Genomic DNA, 20,892 nt, shown 5'->3' on the forward strand with positions numbered 1-20,892 from the left:
CCTAAAGAACTTATTTCCAAAGTTGCTTTAGATTTTTTTTATGGGTTACTTTTAAAATTTCTATGGATATTCCTTCAAAGGATTCCTTCAAGAAATCTTTCACTGATTCCTGTCAAAATTGCTACATGAATTCTTACTTAACTACTTCAGGAATTCGGTCTTAACCCGGGAGCGGTCGCGTCGTGTACTGAATACACGTACCATGAAAAATGCACGCTTGTGATACACAGTGTGAACGTAGTGCCGTTGCAGGAGGTCGAAGACGCGACTGCTCGAGGGTTAAACTCTACCAAGATTTTTTTTTAAACTCCTGGCGTTATTTCTGAAATTCTTTTAAGTATTATTTAAGAAATTTATCAAAGGTTTCTATCAAATATGCCCTCTAGAATTGCTCCAAGAATTGTTTCATGTAGATTACCATAGGTTCCTCCTGAAAATCTGTCAAGGATAACTTGATTAATTCTTTTAACGTTGTGTTAAGTACAACTTTCGGTTATTTCTTCAGAGATTCCTTCAGTGTCTTTTTCGTGCAAAGATTTGTTTTTCATAAATTCTTCCAGTGGTTTCTTCAAACAATTTGACAGAATATTATTTAAGAAATCTATTAGAGATTTTGCTCAGGAATTTCTCTTGCAATTTCATTGAACATTTCATCCAGAAAATTCGCCAGAGATGCTTACATTATTACTTTCAGGGATTCAGAACGTAGTTCCTCCAGAGATTCCTGCCGGAGTTTATATAAATATTCCTTCCAAATGTCCTCCATGTATTTCCCCAGAAATTCATTAAACATTAACTCAAAGAATAAGTCTCCGAATTTCTCCTAGAATTGCTTTGAAAATACTCCAAGAGCTTTTTCTTTGGATTTTTACAGAAACCTTTCTATGCGTTTATATCTAGAGGAGTTCTACAGGAGTTTATAAAAATGTCCACAGGTTGCTCCAGGAATTGCTCCTGAAAATCTTCCAAGAGTTTTTGAAGGATTTTTAAAAGAACATTCTTAAAATTTCCTCAAAAATTTTTCAATGAATTCCATCTAAGATTTCCTAAAGCGTGTCTTCAGGAAGTTTTTTTGGGAATTCCTCCAAGAGTTTTCTTGGGACTTCTTTAGATATTTATCTATAGATTCATTCAAGAGTACTTCCTGAGATTTCTCCGGTGATTTAAATAGAGATTTCTTCAGAAATGCATTCCAAGATCGCCAGAAACTTGTACAGAGATTCAAGAGTTCAAGGCTTCTTTAAAAAGTTCTTCTATGGAAGTTTTGGGAAAATTTTCAACAACTTGTTTATAAACGCTACAGAGATTCCTATGGATATTCTGCCAAGGGGTCCTCTAAAAGATTTTTTTTCCAGGGATTCCTGCAGAAACTCCTACTTGGATTTATTTTTGAAAATTGCTTCTGCAGTTTCGACAGACATATCTGGGATTCCTTCACAGATTAATGCAGAAGTAGTTTAAGGTATTCCACAAAGATTTTTTTTCTGGATAACTGGAAAAAATCTTGAAAGAAAATCTAAAGAAATTTCTAAGGAAAACCCTGAAGGATTGTTTGAAAGAATCCATCAAAAACTACTGATGATACCTTCGGAGATTTCTGAAAATATATCTTGAAAAGTTTTGAGTTATCTCTGGCGGAATTCCTTGATGCATACCTGGAAGGATACCTAAAGAAACTCATTGATGATTTTTCTGGAATGAATTCCTGGGGGAATCAGGATGGAAATTTTGCGGGAATAAATAAAATGTCCGTTGAAATTGCGGGCAAATGTACTACAAGAACCCTAGAAAAAATCCCTCGATAAATTTTAGAGCGATCCCTGCAAGATTTTCTGAACAAATCTTTGGAAAAACTCCTGAAGATAACACAGGAGTAATTCTTAGAGGAATTGAGAGACGAACCAGCCAAGGGCTGAAAGTCTCTTTAATAAAGACAAATCAATCAATTAGAGGAATTTCTTATACAACCCCTGAAATTCCTTATACCTGGGAATATTTCTAGAAGAAATGCTGAAAAAAAAACATTAAAAAAATCCTGGAGAAATTTTTTAGGAAACCACTGGAAACATTTAAAAAGAAGAATATGGAGAAACCTGTGTAAAAATTTCAACAAGAAAAAATCTCTTAAAAATCTCAGAATCTTAACAGAGCTTCTGAGGGTTTTAGAAAAATCTCTTGGAATGACATCTTTTTAAGAAATATTTTTTAGAAATTATCGTAGAAATCCCTTTAGAAATCCTTAGAAGAATTTGCAGAGAAATTCTGGAGGAATTTCTTCAAAAATGTTTGAAGGAATACATGAACGAACTTCTGTTGAAATCATTAAAGGAGTATCCTAAAGTATCCCAAAAAAAACCCAGGGAATTTCTGAAGATGGCTTGAGAAACTCCTTGAGCAATCCCTGAAGAAGACCCAAGAAAAAATCCTGGAAAAATTCTTGGAAGAATCCTTGGAGGAATCTCTTGAGAAACTTTCACAGAAATACATTCAAAAGAGATACTGGAGAAATTATTGCTGAAGTCATTCTAGGAAATCCTGCGATAATCTTATTTCTATGAACATTCCGGAAAATTTTTGATGAATCATGAAAGAATCCCTGAAGGAATTTGTCTTGATAATCGTTTTTTAAAGAAGTTTATGAGAAGGTTTTCATTGCGAAAGTAGTCTCGAAGGAATTCTTAAAAAATAATTCTTACCAAACTCATGAAAGAAATAATAGAAACATGATGTAAACAAACAGTTCATGAATGGTCTTTCTCAGAAATTTTTTTAATTAAGTGCAATATTTAAGTCATTTTCAAGGATGTTTACCAGTAAAGGGGGTGCTGTTATCTCTGAGCAACCAGGTTTGATTTTACCATGGCTGCACTGTATTTATTTATTTATTTATTTATTTATTTATTTATTTATTTATTTATTTATTTATTTATTTATTTATTTATTTATTTATTTATTTATTTATTTATTTATTTATTTATTTATTTATTTATTTATTTATTTATTTATTTGTCCAGTTGTTTTTCCGAAAACCCTTCACAGATTTCTTCACAGTTTCTTTCAAAACATATTCAGGGAATAAATTGAAAAAACCTTCAGAGTTTACTTCAGACCATCCCCCATGGATTTCTTGTGAAATTTTTAATTCAGCTCACTGGTTTCCGAGATATGACACCTCAAAAATGAGTTGTTTGAAAAATAGTGTTTTACCCGAACGGTTATAACTTTGCGAAATATTAATCAATCGAGCCCAAATTTGTACCAATGATGCACACATAATAGGTTGACAAACAGTCAAAATTTGAGATTTTTTGATGCGTCCTATGAAAAGTTATAGCTTGTTAAACTTTTTTGTGAGAAAAAAAAAAGTTGCCTATCCCAAACATTTTGGCCATCCCCTGTATTTCGAGAAATTCCTTTCGAAAATCCCACATGCGTTGCTTATAAATTCCACCGATAAAAATCTAAGCATGTTCCTACGGGAAAATATAAAAAAAATCCCAACCAAATTTCTCCTTCAGACAATCTATGAATTCCTTCCAGGATTTATTCCAAGTATTCTTGGAGGGTCTTTTTATGAAGTTTTTCTTAGAATTCCTTCAGATTTTTTTTCCAAAGGTTTCTTTAAATGCTACAGGTAATCTTTAAGACATTCAGCCAGAGATTTTTTCCACAAATTCTTCTTAGAATTCCTTCAGATTGGAGAGGTCTTTGATGGAATGCTTTGGCAATAATTGCATGAGTTCCTTTAAAAAATCGTTCAATGAATTCCTTATAAAACTTCTTTTAAAGAACCCTTCACAACTTTATTTAAGGTAACGTAAATCTCGCATCTGGAGCATTTTCCAGAAATGCATTCGTGATTTGTTTTTCAGAAATTTCTCAGGTCCCTTCGGAATTGCCTTAAGTGTTTCCTACAGAAAATTTACACAACACCCCTCTAGAAAAGCATCCATGAACTTTCTAAGCAATACTGCTTGGATTATTTCAAAAAATCTTTCACGAGTTCGTTTAGAAATTGAGAAATTCAGAACTCCTCGAACAAATTAAAAAAAATACTTTAGAAAATATCCCAGGAATTTCTTAAGAGAAATTCTCCAATGATTCCTTCAGAAATTCAGCGGCTCTTTCAGAAACACTTCTAGAAATACTTAAAGAACTTTTTTCGGGGATTCCTTCAGAGATTCTACCAATGATTTCTTCGGACATTTTTCCTTCTTTCTTTAGTAACATCCCACCTGGGACAATGCCTGCTTCTCAGCTTTCAAGGTTGCAAAGAAGTTTTAGAAGAGCAAGTTGCTAGCAAAATCAAAGGGGAGGATGGTCAAGGCTTTCAAATGTGAAGGGGAAGAGTCAGAGGGATTTCAAAGGAGTTTTAAGGTAGAGGGATAAAAGGCGTTTCCAGCCGTTTCAGGCGTTTCCAGCCGCTTGAGATGAATTCAGAGGACGCTTAGGGGCTGTCAATAAACCACGTGGTCGTGAGGGGGGGGGGGAACTCCCAAAAAAATGACCACGTGGTTTATGGACAGCCCCTTAGGTGCTTCATAGGTTCACAAGTGAACTTCACTATGATTTCAGAGGTGTTTTACAGACGTTTTTAAGCGTATCAATGCGTTTCAGGCCGTTTGAGAGGTGTTTTAAGGTGACACATCAAGAAATCCCACTGCTAATTTGCATACAAACCTTAGAGGCACAAATCTGTCGAATGAAGCATCAAACCAAGCCGCACTTGCTTATCCTCGCTTCGCTCACTTGCAAAAGGAGGCAGCTTTTCCAAATTGAGCGCATTTGTTCACGAATTTTTGAGATTGGTGCTCTTGAAAACGTGAGTAGGGGTCCAAGTCGGCCATTGTGGCAGCCATATTTGTATCATCTGATATTTCTGCTTGAGAGCCTGTGAAGGGGAGTTCGCATGAGACGGAGACAAATTTAAGAAAGGAGGAGTAGAGATATCGGTCCCCTGACCCACATACCGATCCTGCCTCCAAAGTGGTTCGAACTGGAGGAACCAATGACGAATAATCGAGTCACTTCGTTTCAAAAACAAAGTATAAGTTTTACATAAGAAAGAGTAGATGTTTTATTAAAGGGTTGGTACTTACTCTATAGTGTGCTTATCCTAGGGGGTTTAGTACTTATCCTACGGGGGTGCTGTCAGTGTAGTGTACTACGTGTATCCCACGACGGCAGCCGATTGTAGCCTGGGTCAGAAGGAGTAGAGCTCACCGGCGGTTTGCCGGTCACCCCAGCACTGATCAAAGCAGCGGCCATGGTGGGGTCGTACGTCACCAGACCGTTCAGCACTATTAAATACCGCCATCCACTTTTGGTATGAGAGAAAGGCCTATAGAGCAGTTGAAGAGCATAATGGAGGGCACTTTAATCTTCTGAAGTACAATACAATTTCGGAATAGCCTTAGTGCAATCATCCTTAAGCTTACCGATCTCAAAATCACTATCACTCTACTCTGCCATCATCACTTGCATCGTCATGCATAAAGGTTGGGACATGCGGGGCTATAAGGGACGCATAATGATTACTTTCACTTCTGCAACCACTTTTATTTGCTCACCATATCCCGGCCTCCAACACTCCCACCGTCCTCACCAATAAATCACCAAACTACACTATCCCGAACTTGGTTTCAACGCGATCTAGTTCTGCTAGTCAGACAAAAATTAACTTGGTACGTACTGTCTGCTTGGGAATTAACTAGCTACTGAAGCTCGAGCTGAGCCTCAGCTAACGATTTATGAGGATAGTTGAGTGGTGTGTTATCACTCATCGGGTGGCGATAAGGAGAGTTGAGATCATCTCATTGGAGCGGATCAGGTAGCGTTTCCGAGGGGATCTCTCCCACAAGGATTTCTCAAACCATTTTATAGCGGCAGACACCACTGTAATATAACATACACGGTGCGATTGGGCATCAGTGGATAAGCACCGCGGTCGACCCTGCTCTTTGCTCTTTGCTCCGACGATCAACTTCCTAGGGTACTCAAGATAGGTATGGGATGGCAATAGGAAATAATTGCAAGTGCTGACCATTGCTTTTGCATATGTGTTCTGTTGTTCTGTTGTTTGGTGTGTAGTGATTCACACATGGTGATAAAGGGAACCTATACTTTTATTTTGCACGCTGGACATACGGAGCTACATTTTACTCCCGCGTCGCAAAATCAGTAATCGTGTGTAGGTTACAAGCCTTCGGAGGTTATCACGCCTCATGCTTTACAGAGGTTTAATTGAATTTCAAAACCGTCCAAAAGGATTTCAAATCGTTTCAATACGTTTCAGGTGGTTTGAGGAGGGGTCAAGGGGTTTTAAGAAAGTTAAGTACTCGCTGTTGAATTTCACAAAGCATTTTAAGGCTTTTTAATGTGTTTCAATGTGTTTCAGAGTGTTTCAGAAAGTCTCTGGGGAGTTAAAAGGGGCGACAGAGTTCGCAGGTGAATTTCACAAATATTTCATGCAGGCTTCTTTAGGGGTTTCTAGATCTCCCTTGAGTAAAGGTGATGGAATCTACAAGAACTACTAGCTGAAATGCATTAAAACTCCTTGAAATGCTTTGAAACACTTAATCCCTCATGAATCCTCAGTGAAATTTACCTGCGAGCCTCTGAAGCCCTTTTAAACTCCCGGAAATCTCCTGAAACGTCCTGAAACGCATTGAAACGCCTCCAAACCCCCACGAAACCTTCTAAGAGTCTTTGAAGCCCTAGAAGCCCCGCTGAAACCTCTTGAGTGAAATGCCATGAAACGCATTAACACGTCTTGAAACACTTTGAAAATCCAGTGTTTTAGGACGTTTCTATGCGTTTCACGGCGTTTCATGAGGTTTCAGATGGGCTTTTAGGGCTTCAGTTTAAAAGCGTTTCAATGCGTTTCAGGGCGTTCCAGGAGGTTTTCGGGGAGTTTGGAAGGGCTTCAGAGGCGTTTTAGGTAAATTTCACGGTGGTTTCAAAGCGTTTCAAGGAATTTTAATGCGTTTCAACGGTTTGAAATTGACTGAATTATAACAGCAAGTGCCCAAAATAGGTGCTTTTGCCCGAATGATCCTTGACCCTACTTTGACAAATCCAACAAATAATAAAGCATCTAGAAAAAGTTCCGGTATGAACGATGTGTCCCGCACTATATTTGACCACAACCGCTGTTGTGGTGATATTGTCAGTGAAACTGGCAACACTGAATACAATGAGAAATCAGAAGTAAATCGTTAATTCTCTAGGTTGGAAGGTTGTTCGCTTGAATAAGCACGGAAAATACCAAATTGTATGTATATATTTATTTGTATTATTGCTGAATATTTCTAATAATAAAGTGAATTACAGCATTGAAGCTGATATCAAGAATGCTGCTCTCAATATTTGTGTTCGTGCTAAAGGTGACTGCAACTCTTCCCAACATTCTTCAATGAATTTGGTGGACCTACTGCATGCTACAAAAGGTGCGGTATGGAAAACGCAATTCTAAGACTTGCACAGCTCGAAGAGCAAAGCAAGTTGTGGCAGAAATATTATGAGGAGGAGGAAAAACGCATCGAAGACGAATACGACCGTGGACTGGCTGATATCGAAAGAGCATATAAAGAAGCTGCCAAAAAGATTCAGTTAAATTTCCTCGCCAGAAAAGAAGCAATAAAAAGACAGTACTATGCAAAAGATGAAATCGAGACAAAAACAGTTAAATCTTCATCCAAATGCACATCACCGGACTCGACATCTCCGAAAGTTGTGTCCGATCAACCGTCATCAACATCGAAGCCGAATTCATTCGACGACGTAGAACGAAATAAAAGTGATATAATATCAGTGGAACGCACATTACCGCTTGCTTGTGCAGTGTCTAACCAACGAGGCATCATCATGGATCATACACGTGAAGGTGCAAAACAACAGAAAATTGTAGTGGTAGAACGCAATTGGATAGAGCTACAGCTCATTTGTTTGCTTCGTTGTGATATTGCCCACGGATGTGACCAAAACAGTTTGACAAAAGAAATAGTGCTTATCGTTTTCGATCCCGGCGGTGAACAATGTTGTCCATACTCTTCTGTTTTTCAATGTGTCGACTACAATCCGCCGCTGCAAGTAACTGTGTTGCTGCTCATCAGATGTTCGTCATTCCATGTCAATAAGGCAATCGATTGTTCAGATACGTTACCAGTTTCACGGGTGGGGGTATGTTGTGGTGATATTGTCAATGAAACTGGCAACACTGAATACAATGAGAAATCAGAAGTAAATCGTTAATTCTCTAGGTTGGAAGGTTGTTCGCTTGAATAAGCACGGAAAATACCAAATTGTATGTATATATTTATTTGTATTATTGCTGAATATTTCTAATAATAAAGTGAATTACAGCATTGAAGCTGATATCAAGAATGCTGCTCTCAATATTTGTGTTCGTGCTAAAGGTGACTGCAACTCTTCCCAACAACCGCAATTACAACTGTTAATTGAACACCTGTACCAGGGCCGTGCACAGAAAAGGCGTAAAGAGAGGGGTTTTGGCATTTTCGGTAAAAGGCGGAGGGGCGCCTAGCATATGAAACCGTGATAAAGTGGGGGTTGGGGGGGGGGTGGTAACACCAAAACACCCCCCCCCCCCCCCTCTTGCGCAAGGGCTTGACCTGTACAGTACTATCGTCTTTCATTTTACTTTACATTATCCTTATTCAAAAAGACTAACACGTAATGTAATATTTTTCGCTCTATCTTGATGATTTTCTTTTTCTGCCACCATCTTTGCTCGGATGGAGTAGTGAAATCAGATCTGATTCGAATCGAGGCTGGAAATCCAGATTTAGCTGGACTAAAACACTGAATTGTACTGTACTGCTTCTTTTATTATCATCAATATGGCAGTCTTTTGCGTAAAAGGTTGCAAAATTTCAGTATATTTCGAAGTCGTGGTTCTACGTAGCTGAACCGGAGAATCCAGCAGATAAAATATCTTGTGGGAGTGGCTCCAGCACAGTCCCACTCCATATTTACCTATGTGCACCCCAAGCCAACATTCCAATATTGTTACTAATTTTTCAACTCTCTATGCGGAAACTAGGAATCATTCATCGACGAAAATCTCCAATATCTCAAAGCAACGATTCTAGTTATTCAGAAACGTTTGTTTCTTCTGACAGCGACAAACCGTTCTACATATGAAATCGCCCGTGGTAGCAGAAAAAACCCCTCCGTTATCGGTTTTGATGGATAGCGTTTTCCGTTTTTTATTCATACCGCTCCCGGAAAGTGAGATTGCAATGATGATCATTGCGCACACATGTGCATCATCTTTTCCCTGTGGTGAGGCGAATCGGATTGCACACGACAACCGTGTCTCACACGCGGACTGTACCACCACCATCCGTGATGGCTGAACGAGATTGGGAAATTTTCAGCAATCGCTACACGGTCTGTAAGCCAGTTTGGGTTGTGGAATCGTACATCCTGTAGGTATGATGGAGACCGGTTCCCGAATCGTTCGGTCGATTCGATTCACTTCGTTGTCGGGTTAAGCTCAGGTGCAGGGGGTCCCAAGAGGTCCAGCTGACAGTTTCGTAAAACTTCCGCATAACAGTTTGGACCATGCTGTTTCGCGTCCAGTAATGACATTTTCCTCGTATTGATTTATAAACTGAGACAAATTGTAAGATCAACAGTGTTTATATTATGCTGTTTTTTTAATTGCATATGACTAAAAGGGTGCCTCCATTTAGCCTAGTGGTTAAGGCTATGAATCGTCAATCCGGAGACGGCGGGTTCGATTCCCGTTCCGGTTCGGAAAATTTTCTCGACTGCCTGGGCATAGTGTATTATTGTGCTTACCTCACAATGTACAAATTCATGCAATGACAGGCAAATAAAGCCCTTCAATTAATAACTGTGGAAATGCTCAAAGAACACTATGTAACTTAAAGTAGAAAATAGGCAAGCCATATTTCAGTAAAGCCGTAAAGAAGGAAAAGAAGAACAAGAAGAAGCAGAAGAAGAAGAAGAAGAAGAAGTAGAAGAAGAAGAAGAAGAAGAAGAAGAAGAAGAAGAAGAAGAAGAAAAAAAAGACTAAAACAACTATAATACTTTAGATTTGAAATCGAATCAAATGACAGATATCAACAACTTGAGAAACGCTGTCCTTGCAGCTCGAACAAAGTGGAAATCGATGACGAATTGTGCCAGCATGAAATCCTTGAAAGTCCAATTTTTCATGCAACCGTTCGAAGCTTCGAATGGCTCCCGCTGTTACGCCACGTTCCGTTCTAGTCTGTTTCCAGCCCAGGAAAGAGTGATTATTTTTTATTTATCGCGGTAAATCGGTGTGGCGCTGCGGATTCGGAAGCCCGTTCCTTCCACAAGTAGTGAGCAGGAATGCTCCCAGTTGCGACCGAAACCAGATTGATGGCACCCGTTGCTAGTGGATCCATTTTTCACGGTATTTTGAAGGATTCAATCGGATTTGCCACAATTTTTCCACCCGACGTTGTATAACTATGGGAATCGAGCCTGGGACGGCATTCGATTACAGCTAAGCTTCGCGCTAAATTTATCCTGCTGAAAAATTCAATCCCAACAGGCAAATCACGTAATGATGGGAAACCGCAAAGCGATCAAATAACATCGTCTCGACATAAATTTTCGTTACGTACAGGAAAAAAAACGCGCTGAAAAACGTTTGTAAAAGCAATGAATGCAGTTCCCGAATTTGATTATCCGCATTATTAATGACTTTTCCTGGGTGCTCGTAGGTGGCACCATTCCAACCAACAGGAAAACCGATGAAATGTAACCAACGAGCGAGCAAGTTCTAACGCGCCACTACAGAGTATGCACTATGCAGGTACCTACTGCCGTCCCAGCTACTGCCAACCTTGTGCCCTATTCGTGGTTGTAATTCGTGGTTGAAGCTAAGAGAGAGAAAAAAAAAACGAAAAACTCAAACCAAGTGAAACTATGCAAAGTGGAACAAATTTCTATTACACGGAAAGGAACTGTTGTATGTAGCTACCCTTGATATATACGCGGAAAGAGCGAAACCTTGCTCTGCAGCTGTAATTTATAATGTATTTTCCTTTCTCTGCAGCAGAGCTTACAATCTGCCGGTAGAACTAGGCTTTCCATTTTTTTTCTCGATTTTCTCCAAAAGAACGGTAGTTAAATAGAGAGATTTTCATCGTTTAATGTAATGGGCCAATTATTGTTCAAACATTTCAATGAGACTTTTCAGCAGGATCGAGCACTTGAGCATAATATATACTGCATTTGGAAATCTAGCTCAATCTGTAACAACTGAATTACGTTGTGCCTTCTGTACTTGTAGTGTATACACATTAGCTTAGCTAGGAGAGCTTGATTTGCAACCATCGTTTTTTTTTTTTCAAGATATATATGTTATTATTCAACATACACCACTGATGATTATGAAAGACATGTGTGAGCTTTTGAGTATACTTTGCTCAGTTTGCTTATATAAACTTGACAATTCTCTGTGAATTGCTTAGGGAACCTGTTCAACATTGCACCAGAATCTCGAATCTCATGACGTGAACAACTAAAGTCAATTTTTTAACTGGGAGGAATGTTGAACTGTTGTATCTTTCTCAGTCTGCAGGATTGAAACGGCTAGTTTGACGCAGCCTGACGTTGCGGTCCCATTCAGAGCAGGAGAAAATAGCTGAAGTATAACAAACTCATCATGTCCTAAATAATCCACTTATTCATCATAATTCGTTGATACAGACAGCTACAAGAACCCATAACACCAGGCGAGCCAATGATATTATTAGAGTCAGAGCATTATCGAGTTTCGGCGAAAAACTTTTCTCTGTTACCGGTCCGTTAAAATTCAACAATCTCCCGTGTAATCTACAGCAAATCAGCAGTCGTTATAGCTTCAAAACCAATATCAAGCGATATCTGAAAGACAACATCCGTACGCTTTTATTGTAAAAGTATAATTAACCGTCAATAAACAGCTTAGAATATTGTAGTTGATTTTATCTAGTATGTGTTTACTTAAAAGGATTCATCGTCCCCTGTAAGCACGTCAGTAAAGTTTATTAGGTTTATTTTTTCTCCATATTTCTCCTTGTTTTTTGTTGTGATAATAATTCTCAGCATTAATTTAAAATTGTTGTTATTTTTGAATGTTGCCAGTTTTGCTGAGAATTAAGATGCGCCAGTGGGCCAGTAGTGACCAAGGGGGTCGATATTAGAGCCTCTTGGTGTGGGGGAGAGTGGAGGGTCGCATTAAAAAAAAAAAAAAAAACTCAGGTATGGAAAACTGAATACCTACAACCTGAATGAGGTATTAAGAAGCCCTGCATGAGAGGAAAATACCTAAAGTAATAACTGGTGTGTATTCTGTGCATAACACGCGAATGATGACATCAGGAATGACAATACCCAAGCCAATACCTAAATAATAATCGACGATTTTTCCATACAATTTGAATGGTGATGTTTCCATAATTGAATAATACCTCAAGCAGTCCTCAACACCAAACCAATAGAGCTATTGAGGTATTTTATCAATACCTACAAAATACCAAAGTAAGTTATTTTCAATACCAGAATAACCGACCAATACCTTGTCTTGGTATGGTACCTGACTTTGGTATGCTGCAGTTATGTGTCAGTTATTCGTTCCTACTCGGAATGTTTGGGCCTTTTTCAAGGAATGAAACAAGAGACTTTTGACCGCTTATCTCTTGAAAAAGGTCCAACACACGGGACCGAAACCTTGGGCTATGCCAAACTAGCCATTTCATTCCTTTACACTGAGAAAGCTACAACACTCCAACTAACGATAGTGTAATTTTGATTTTGTTCTTGCTCACTTGAATAAGAAGGTCCTGAGCGCTGGTTTATGTGTCATTAGATTTGTGCGCTTGAACATGTGAGTAGGTTCAAATGACAGCTTGTTTAGAAATTTCACCATTAATTCTTCTCGGGACTCCTCCTAGAATTTCTATTTCAGAAATTCGCTGGTATTCCTGCTGGACTTTTCCAAGAAATTTTTACAGGCACTTTACCAGAGATCTATCCAGAAATTAAGGTGGGGCTTAGTTCAATATTTATCCGACAATTACTACGTGAGCTTTTCCAGTAGTTTATCTAGGAATTTGTTCAGAACTTCCTCCAAGGATTTCTTTAGAAATAACTGCTGAGATTCCGCCAGAAGTTCTACCGGAAAATTATCCATGGTTTTCTCCAGCGAAGTCTTGAGGAAATCTTCTTCAAAAACCAGCTATTTATCCAGAAACTACTCAAACAATTTATCCAGAAATTCTTCTGGAAAGCTCTTCAGGATTTCTCTTAGGATTAGCTCAGGATTTCCTCATAGAATTTCTACAAAAACATTTATTGGTATTGCTTCCGTAATTTGCGCAGAGATTCTTCCAGAATCTTTTGCTGGGAACTCTCCTGGAAATCATATTAGAATTTGTCAAGCCATTTCTGCCGGAATTCGTCCAAGAGTTATACAATTACACAATTTTTTTTTTGATTTTTTGTAGAAATTCTTCCGCCAATTTCTCCAGAAATTTTATCTGGAATACTTACACAGTTCTCTTCAGACATATCATTAGGAGTTTCTCCAATTATTCTTTTAGGAATCACTCCAGGATTTTTCCAGAAGTTGTTCTAGAGATACCTACTATGAATTTTATCGGAGATTCAAAACTGGGGTTACTTACTAGAGGAATTTATCTGGGAACTCCTCTGGATTTTTTTTACAGAAATTACTTACGCGGTCCTTCACGAATTTCTGTAGGTTTTCGTATTTTCCGCGAGTATTTTCGTTAGGAATTCTTCCAGAAAATCATCAAGTATAGTTCCGGTGATTGCTCTTGAAATTTTTAGAAGTTTCTGAGGATTCTTTCACAGAGATACTTCAAAAGATTCTTCTTTCAGCAGGGACCCGGCACTTATACCTAAAAGAATTCCCAATGGATTACCATAATATATCCTGGCCGAATTCTCTGAAGTAATGCCAGGAGGAATTCCTAAAGTAATTTCAGCAAGAATACATGAAGGAATGCCGGCTAGAATTTCTGAAAGAATCTTTCAGGATTTCTCAAGAAATCCAGGCCGAAATCATTGAAGTAACTCCTGGAGGACTACCGTAGAAAATACCTGATGAAACTCTTAGATGAATCATGGCAGAAATCCCGATTGGAAGCTGAGCAGGAATCCCTGAAATAGTCAAAGAACAAATCCCGAGATTGCCCTGAAGGAATACCGAAATGAATACGAGAAATAATCCCTTTCTTTATTTTACATTCTGCCGCACCCCCTTCCCTAACCCTTCACACTGCGCTTCACACTATCCTCCATCCTATTATCTACTCTAACCCTCTACCTTACCATCATCCCTACCATCTACCCAGCGCGTATCGTGACTCCCTACTCTAACCCTCCATCATACCCTTACCCTTCCTTACCCTCAACCCTACTATTTACTCTAACCCTCTACCTTTCCGTCTACCCTACCTTATCCTCTTACCTACCTTCTACCCTTACCCTTCACCACACAATCTACCCTTACTCTCTACCTTAAGCCTCTGACCTACCCTTAGCCCTAACCATTCACTTTATCCTCTAATTTAATCCTCTACCCTATCCTCTGCCCTGTTCTTCACCCGAATCCTCTACCATACCGTCAGCCCTACCCTATCCTTCAGCTTCTCTAACCTACCGTATACCTTACCTTCTACCCTAATTTTTTTTTTACTTTTTTTTATTCCTCTCTACTCTACACTCTATCCAACTAGCTTCCCTAACCCTCTACTCTATCCTCTATCCTATCCTCTACCATGACTGTCCATTCTACACTTCATCCAAAACCTTTAAACTTCCGTCTACACTACCATCTATCCAAATCATTGGTCTTAACCACTACCCTACTCTCCATCATACCTCTATCTTAACCCTTTATAAGGCAGTGGCAACTACAGTGTATCAAACAATTGTCCGTACAGCAATTTTTCGGTCAAAATAATTTTTCATTTAAATGATTATAACTTTTTTATACGTCAATCAAAAACGCTGAAATTTTGACCAATTATATCTTATATATTAAAGCTCCATTGGTAAAATTTTGAGCGAGATCGAATAAGTTTTCTGAAAATTATAGAACTTTTAGTAAAACTTATAAAATTTTTGAATACATTTTTAAAACATTATATCTTAATATGTACTAGATGAAACTATTTAAATATTTTTCGTGTTACAGCTTATACCTAAGGCTTTCATATGCAGCTTCGTTTAAGGTATTATATTCACTACAAAAAATATGAAAAATCTGTATATGTTCAGAGTGTCATTTGGAAATTTTTCATATTTTAATCAATAAAAGTGCCAAGTGTTTTCAACTTCTTACAACTCTCTTAATGATATATTTTTATATAGGACCTACTAATCTACATATGAAGAGTAGGTCCTATGGATTTTTTGTTCAGTTAATGCACTTTTATTGGTGGATAACGTTTGGCAGATTATATGTGCAAAATATGGTAAATTTTAAAACATCGCCAACTACTTACGTACATTTTTCATATTTTTTGTAGTGAATATATAACCCCAAACATTACTGCATATGAAAGCCTTAGGTATAAGATGTAACACAAAAAAAAAAAATGAAAAAAAATCATCGAGTACATATTGAGATATAATGTTTTAAAAATGTGTTCAAAAATCTTATAAGTTTTACTAAAAGTTCTATAACTTTTAGAAAACTTATTCGATCTCGCTCAAAATTTTACTAATGGAGCTTTAAAATATGATTCATGATTGGTCAAAATTTCAGCGTTTTTGATTGACACATGAAAAAGTTATTAACATTTGAATGAAAAATTAATTCGACAAAAAATTTGCTGTACGGACAATTATTTGATACACTGTATATTGCCACCTTGTGCACATATTTTTTTCTGTTCATTTAGAAAATTTTTACAACTTCTGTTTTAACTGATGGACACATCAGAGGCCTTTGTGTGCACTCATGATTTTTTTGAGCCATAACAAATATGAATGGGCTTTTTTAGAACAAAATTTCTCTCCAAAAACCGCCATTTTTGAGTGCATAAAGGTTTATAAGCTCGAACTTCTGTTGTGGTGAGCGAATTGAAAATCGAATGATGGAGAATGAAAGGCCTATGTTCCATTTACTTGTGGACAAAATTTCAACTTGATTACTTCATTACTTTTAGAAACTCGGCCTTTTGAAAAAATGTACTATAATAAATGGGCATGTACTAAAATTGCCATATCGTCCAAAATAATTGACCAATCGAGTTCAAATTCACACAAATAACTTATGAATATAAGGGTAATAACCTGTCAAAAAATCAGCATGATTGATAAACACATCACAAAATAACAACATTTTAAACTTTGTTGGCAAAAAGTTGAAATTTAGACCAATTTTTTTCATACAAAATCAACCATCGAATTTTTTGAAAATAAAAACGTTTTTGTTCATTACAGCACATGTACTTTATATTCCAATGTAGAACGAGTGGATTCCGTGCCTAGTTCTCTCGGCCTTATAAAGGGTTAACTATGTTCTTTCCTCTACTCTATCCCCTACCCTGACTCTGTGCCTTACGATGTACTCCGGGGTAAGCGACATTCAGAATTGTGTTCGCTCGGAAGTTCTCACACTCCAACTTGTCATCTTTCTTGTAGGTTGAAAGAATGATCCCTTCTCCCACTCCTTCGGTAGCTGTTCGGTTTCCCTAATCCTATTAGCTGGTGTAGGCAGACAAACTTTTCTGAGCCCATCTTGATGAGTTCAGCTCCGATATCCATACCAGCTGACTTATTGTTCTTGAGGTGCTGGATAGCTTCCTTATTTTCTCTCAACGTGAGAGTTGGCTCGTTGTTGCTCCCTGCTGTACTGACGACGTCATTTCTTCCACTGCCTTGGTCCCACATGTCTGCGCTTCCCACAACCATTAAGGTGTGCGTCGTAGTGTTGCTTCCACTTTGCAATCACCTAAAGTCCGTCCGTCAAGATGCTCCCATTCTTATCCATGCACATTTCGGCTCGTGGCACGAAGCCTTTGCGGGATGCGTTGAGCTTCTGATAGAACTATCACAAAACTATCGTGAAGTGACCCTTCCTTGTGAGTTAGGAGGTTCATGGATCCTGTTTGGATGCTTAACGTTACTAAAACGAAATCACCTCATGTTACAGTGGTTGTTTTCATCAACTAAGCTTCATGACAATAAAGGTGGCCTATAATATCTCAATAATATATTACAACGCTTATTGTTCCTCGCAAGTCCGTGCACAAGGGAGGGGTTTTGGGGGTTAAACCCCTCCTTTGTCGCCTTTTCTGTGCACGGGCCTGGTTCCTCGAACTATATAGTAAACACAGTGGATTATGTAACACTTCTTAACGTAGTGGCAAAAGCTTTTATCACAAGCTATGAACTATGATCTCTAGAGTAGTTAATCTGAAATATCTCAAAACTATTTCGTTAACTCAAAATGACTCATGGAATGCCAAGAGGATTACAGATTACAGCTGGATGTGTATTGTTACAGTTCATTGTGAGAATAACTACTGTTACTGTCGAGAGCTAAACTTCAATACAGTTTGGACGACCCGGGTCTTTATGTCCCAAAGGTTCATAATAATGTAGAATAGACTTCTGGTTGGTCCAGTAATTACTGTTTATTATGCAACGTTACTGAATATGTCAGATATGGCTACTTTTACGTGTATAGACCTGAAGTTCGGAACTCCATAATTTGACTAATTTGGAATCCCTATAGTGTCACTAAATGACATTGTAGACTGAGATTTTAAGAGCTTCACAAATCCCAGAAGATTATGCAATGCTATTATTTATAAAGTTATTCTTGAAGACTTGAAGGACTTCATTGTAGAACAGTTTGGACGACCCCGAATGCCCCAAAGGTTGATATGTAATTATGTAGACTTCAGATTGCTCCAGTAATCACGGTTGATTATGTCTCGTTACTATGTATAGCAGATATGGTTACTGTTATAAGTGTAGACCTGAAGTTCTGAACTCCAAAGTAGTCACATTGTAGATATCAATTATTCTTGTATATTTGAGTGACTTTACTACAGGACACTTTGGAATACCTAGAACATCCAAGAATATAAAACACCTTTTGATATTCTTAATGAAGGTTAAATGAATACATATGACCGTAACCCATATCCAAATTTAGCATTTAGAACAACTGGCATTAGCGGAGCCAGCATTTTATTTTTTCTTACTCACTCTCATAAATATGCAGAAAAATGAGCGAGATGAAAGAGGAGGCAAGCTGCCCCCTCTTCCATCTGTTTCTTTCTCGTGTATGTCTAGGAGAGTGAGTGAGAAAAAAGAAAATGCTGGCTCTGCTAATGACAACTGGTATGTCAATTATTTCGTTTCTCTATGGTGTTCAGGATCAGGATGTTCAAGATTGTCAATAAAGTCGCATATCCAAATATTCCCATTTTTCCTCAACAAAGGACTCAATTTGCAATAATTTTGCCGAAGGCAGTATTCTTTTTCATGATATGTGAGGTATGAATTCATACAGCCATTTAAATGTTGGGGTCATATATGACCCCTCCGGCACCATTTGTGTTTGGTATGTACAGCCACTGGCTGAAGATGGTGTAAATTTATAGTTCTGACAAAATACCATTACATTTTTTACAAGAAATGTTAGAATATTATCTACGAACGGTCTAATGAACGGTCCCTCTGTGAACTCTGCAACTGATTCCAATACCAGGAAACTGGCCTATCTCTTTCCCTTTTCTTGTCCACACAGAACGAGGTCACGAAAAAAAAAGTTCAATCCTCATACATTATGTCGTCGTCCTCGGTTCCAGGCAGCGGTCTCCTTCCAGGAATAAATCTGCAAAGTGACAAAATTTACAGTTGCCAAGCTAGTTTTCAACACCTTTGCATAGGTAGGTAGGTACTCAGGATTGCATTTCTTGCGCAGTTATGACGAATGGTTCCGGAACCGTCAAGCGCAACCCAGTTGCTTGTTCAGCCAGTGTTCAACCGCTTGGCTGCTTCGGTTCCGTTCGTGTTGGCTAACCAGCTGCACTGCCTGCAAGACGACCGGCGGTGTAGGGATATCGTGCATTAAAATGTCACGCCTGTCGTACTGGAGAAATTGCGGTTGAAAACGACGACCGTTATTATGCAATTACTGTCCTTGGCTGAGTCACAGGCGGTTGGTTTTCTGCAGAAGTGGATTTGCTTGCTATAAATCTATTAATAGCCACACGCTGCTTCATCTGAGCCGGAAATTTATCAACTTCTATTTTTTTTCTGTTTATTTTCAGGTATACCCTAACAACATCCACGGATGATCACACTTTTGGTCGATTGTAATTCTTCTGTTTGCTTGTCTTCAATTTCGGAACCCAATCAACCGCGAGTTGCCACAATGGAAAACAAAACACCCGCGCCCGAGGAAGGTTCTCTCGAATAAAACAGACTAATGAAGAAAAAAATGAAAAACGATATCATCTCGGGAGAAGATAACAGGAAGCGGAATGCAACAAAAAAAGGTCCAAGTAGGATCCTTGCTTTCTTCCGCTATTCAGTCATACTCATTAAGTCTGTTTCCAATCTGATGAACCGGTTATTTCTTACAATCGTGGGTGGGATTGGTATGCTAATCACTCCGGAAATCATCAAGAAATTCTTTCAACGGTTACATTATAAATAGCAATTTTGATATCATATCATATCATACCGTAAAACGAGGTAATCTGTATTAACGAGTTTTTTAGCCCTTGGCTAGTAAATCTCGGGACCCACGCTTTACTTTCCTTCCGAAGGAAGAACTCACGTTTTGTGAGTTTGTCGGGAGTTGGATTCGATCCCAGGTCCTCGGCGTGATAGTCATGTGTTCTAACCATCCAACCACCTTTAATTCCATCAATCAATCAATTAAGAAAAAAGGCAAACGTGGATCGTAACTATACATGTGGAAATCCACCTAAGAGACACTTTCATTGAAACCGAGTCTATATAAAACTTTTTTTTGGCAAAACAATAAAAACTTTTGTTATTTTCTTCATTTGTGAATACCTTCAAACAATCTGGTAAAATAATGTTTTGACTTTTTTTTTCATTAAATGTTCCATTAACGTAGATAGTAGTACCGAGACAGATCGATCATAGTAGTGTCCAAATCTGGTCTTGAATCGGTTGACGAAGCGTATTTTTTTACAAATTGGAATAAATTTTGTAAATTGGGACCAGAATTGGGACAGATTTTTTTACCGATGAACGCCTAAAAGTATGCAAGCTTTTGCAATTTAATTTAGATAGAACTGTTGCGTTCATAATTTATACTCATGTAGGGTGACTTTGGGTATTATCGGCTGGTTTTTTTCTCTTCGTCGTGGGGGGTTTTCATCGGTCAATCGCAATTTTCTCCTCCTAAATTAAGAAAACGTCTTAGATTTTTTCGTATCCTCATATGTAGAAAAAGTTAGTTTCATTTGAGCGTTTGCCATGTTTTAACGCCCTCATAAACTAAATAAAATTAGAATGTGTGATATTAGAACTTTATCCAGAGATTCAGAAAACCATACAAATAAAATATTTCGAAGATTTTTTCAGAAATTTGTCACGGCATTTCTTAAATTCCTCAACGGCCTTTTCAAAAAAAAATATCAAAGATTCACTAGGAAATTTACCCCAGGAATTTCTTTAGTTCTATCATGGATACGTTAAAAAATTCATCAAAAATCCTCCACTTTTTTCCTCCAGCGATTTTTTCGGAAAATCTTCCAAAGAAATTCTGCCATGAATACCTTAGAATTTTTTTCTAATGAAAATTCATAGTTTCCATTTGATGATTCTCCATTTTTTTCTAGAGATTATCACAGA

At 38.0% G+C, this 20,892-nt stretch overlaps 1 protein-coding gene and 1 pseudogene across 1 annotated transcript in view; both read left to right on the forward strand.

Annotated features, from left to right (window-relative positions):
* LOC109404744 (igLON family member 5-like) overlaps window positions 1–20,892 on the forward strand; it is a 289,833-nt gene that overhangs the window by 90,670 nt on the left and 178,271 nt on the right. The window lies entirely within an intron of this gene.
* On the forward strand, window positions 7,102–8,420 carry LOC134287522 (uncharacterized; annotated as a pseudogene).

The sequence above is a fragment of the Aedes albopictus genome, chromosome 2 (assembly GCF_035046485.1).
Source record: "Aedes albopictus strain Foshan chromosome 2, AalbF5, whole genome shotgun sequence".
Lineage (NCBI taxonomy): Eukaryota > Metazoa > Arthropoda > Insecta > Diptera > Culicidae > Aedes > Aedes albopictus.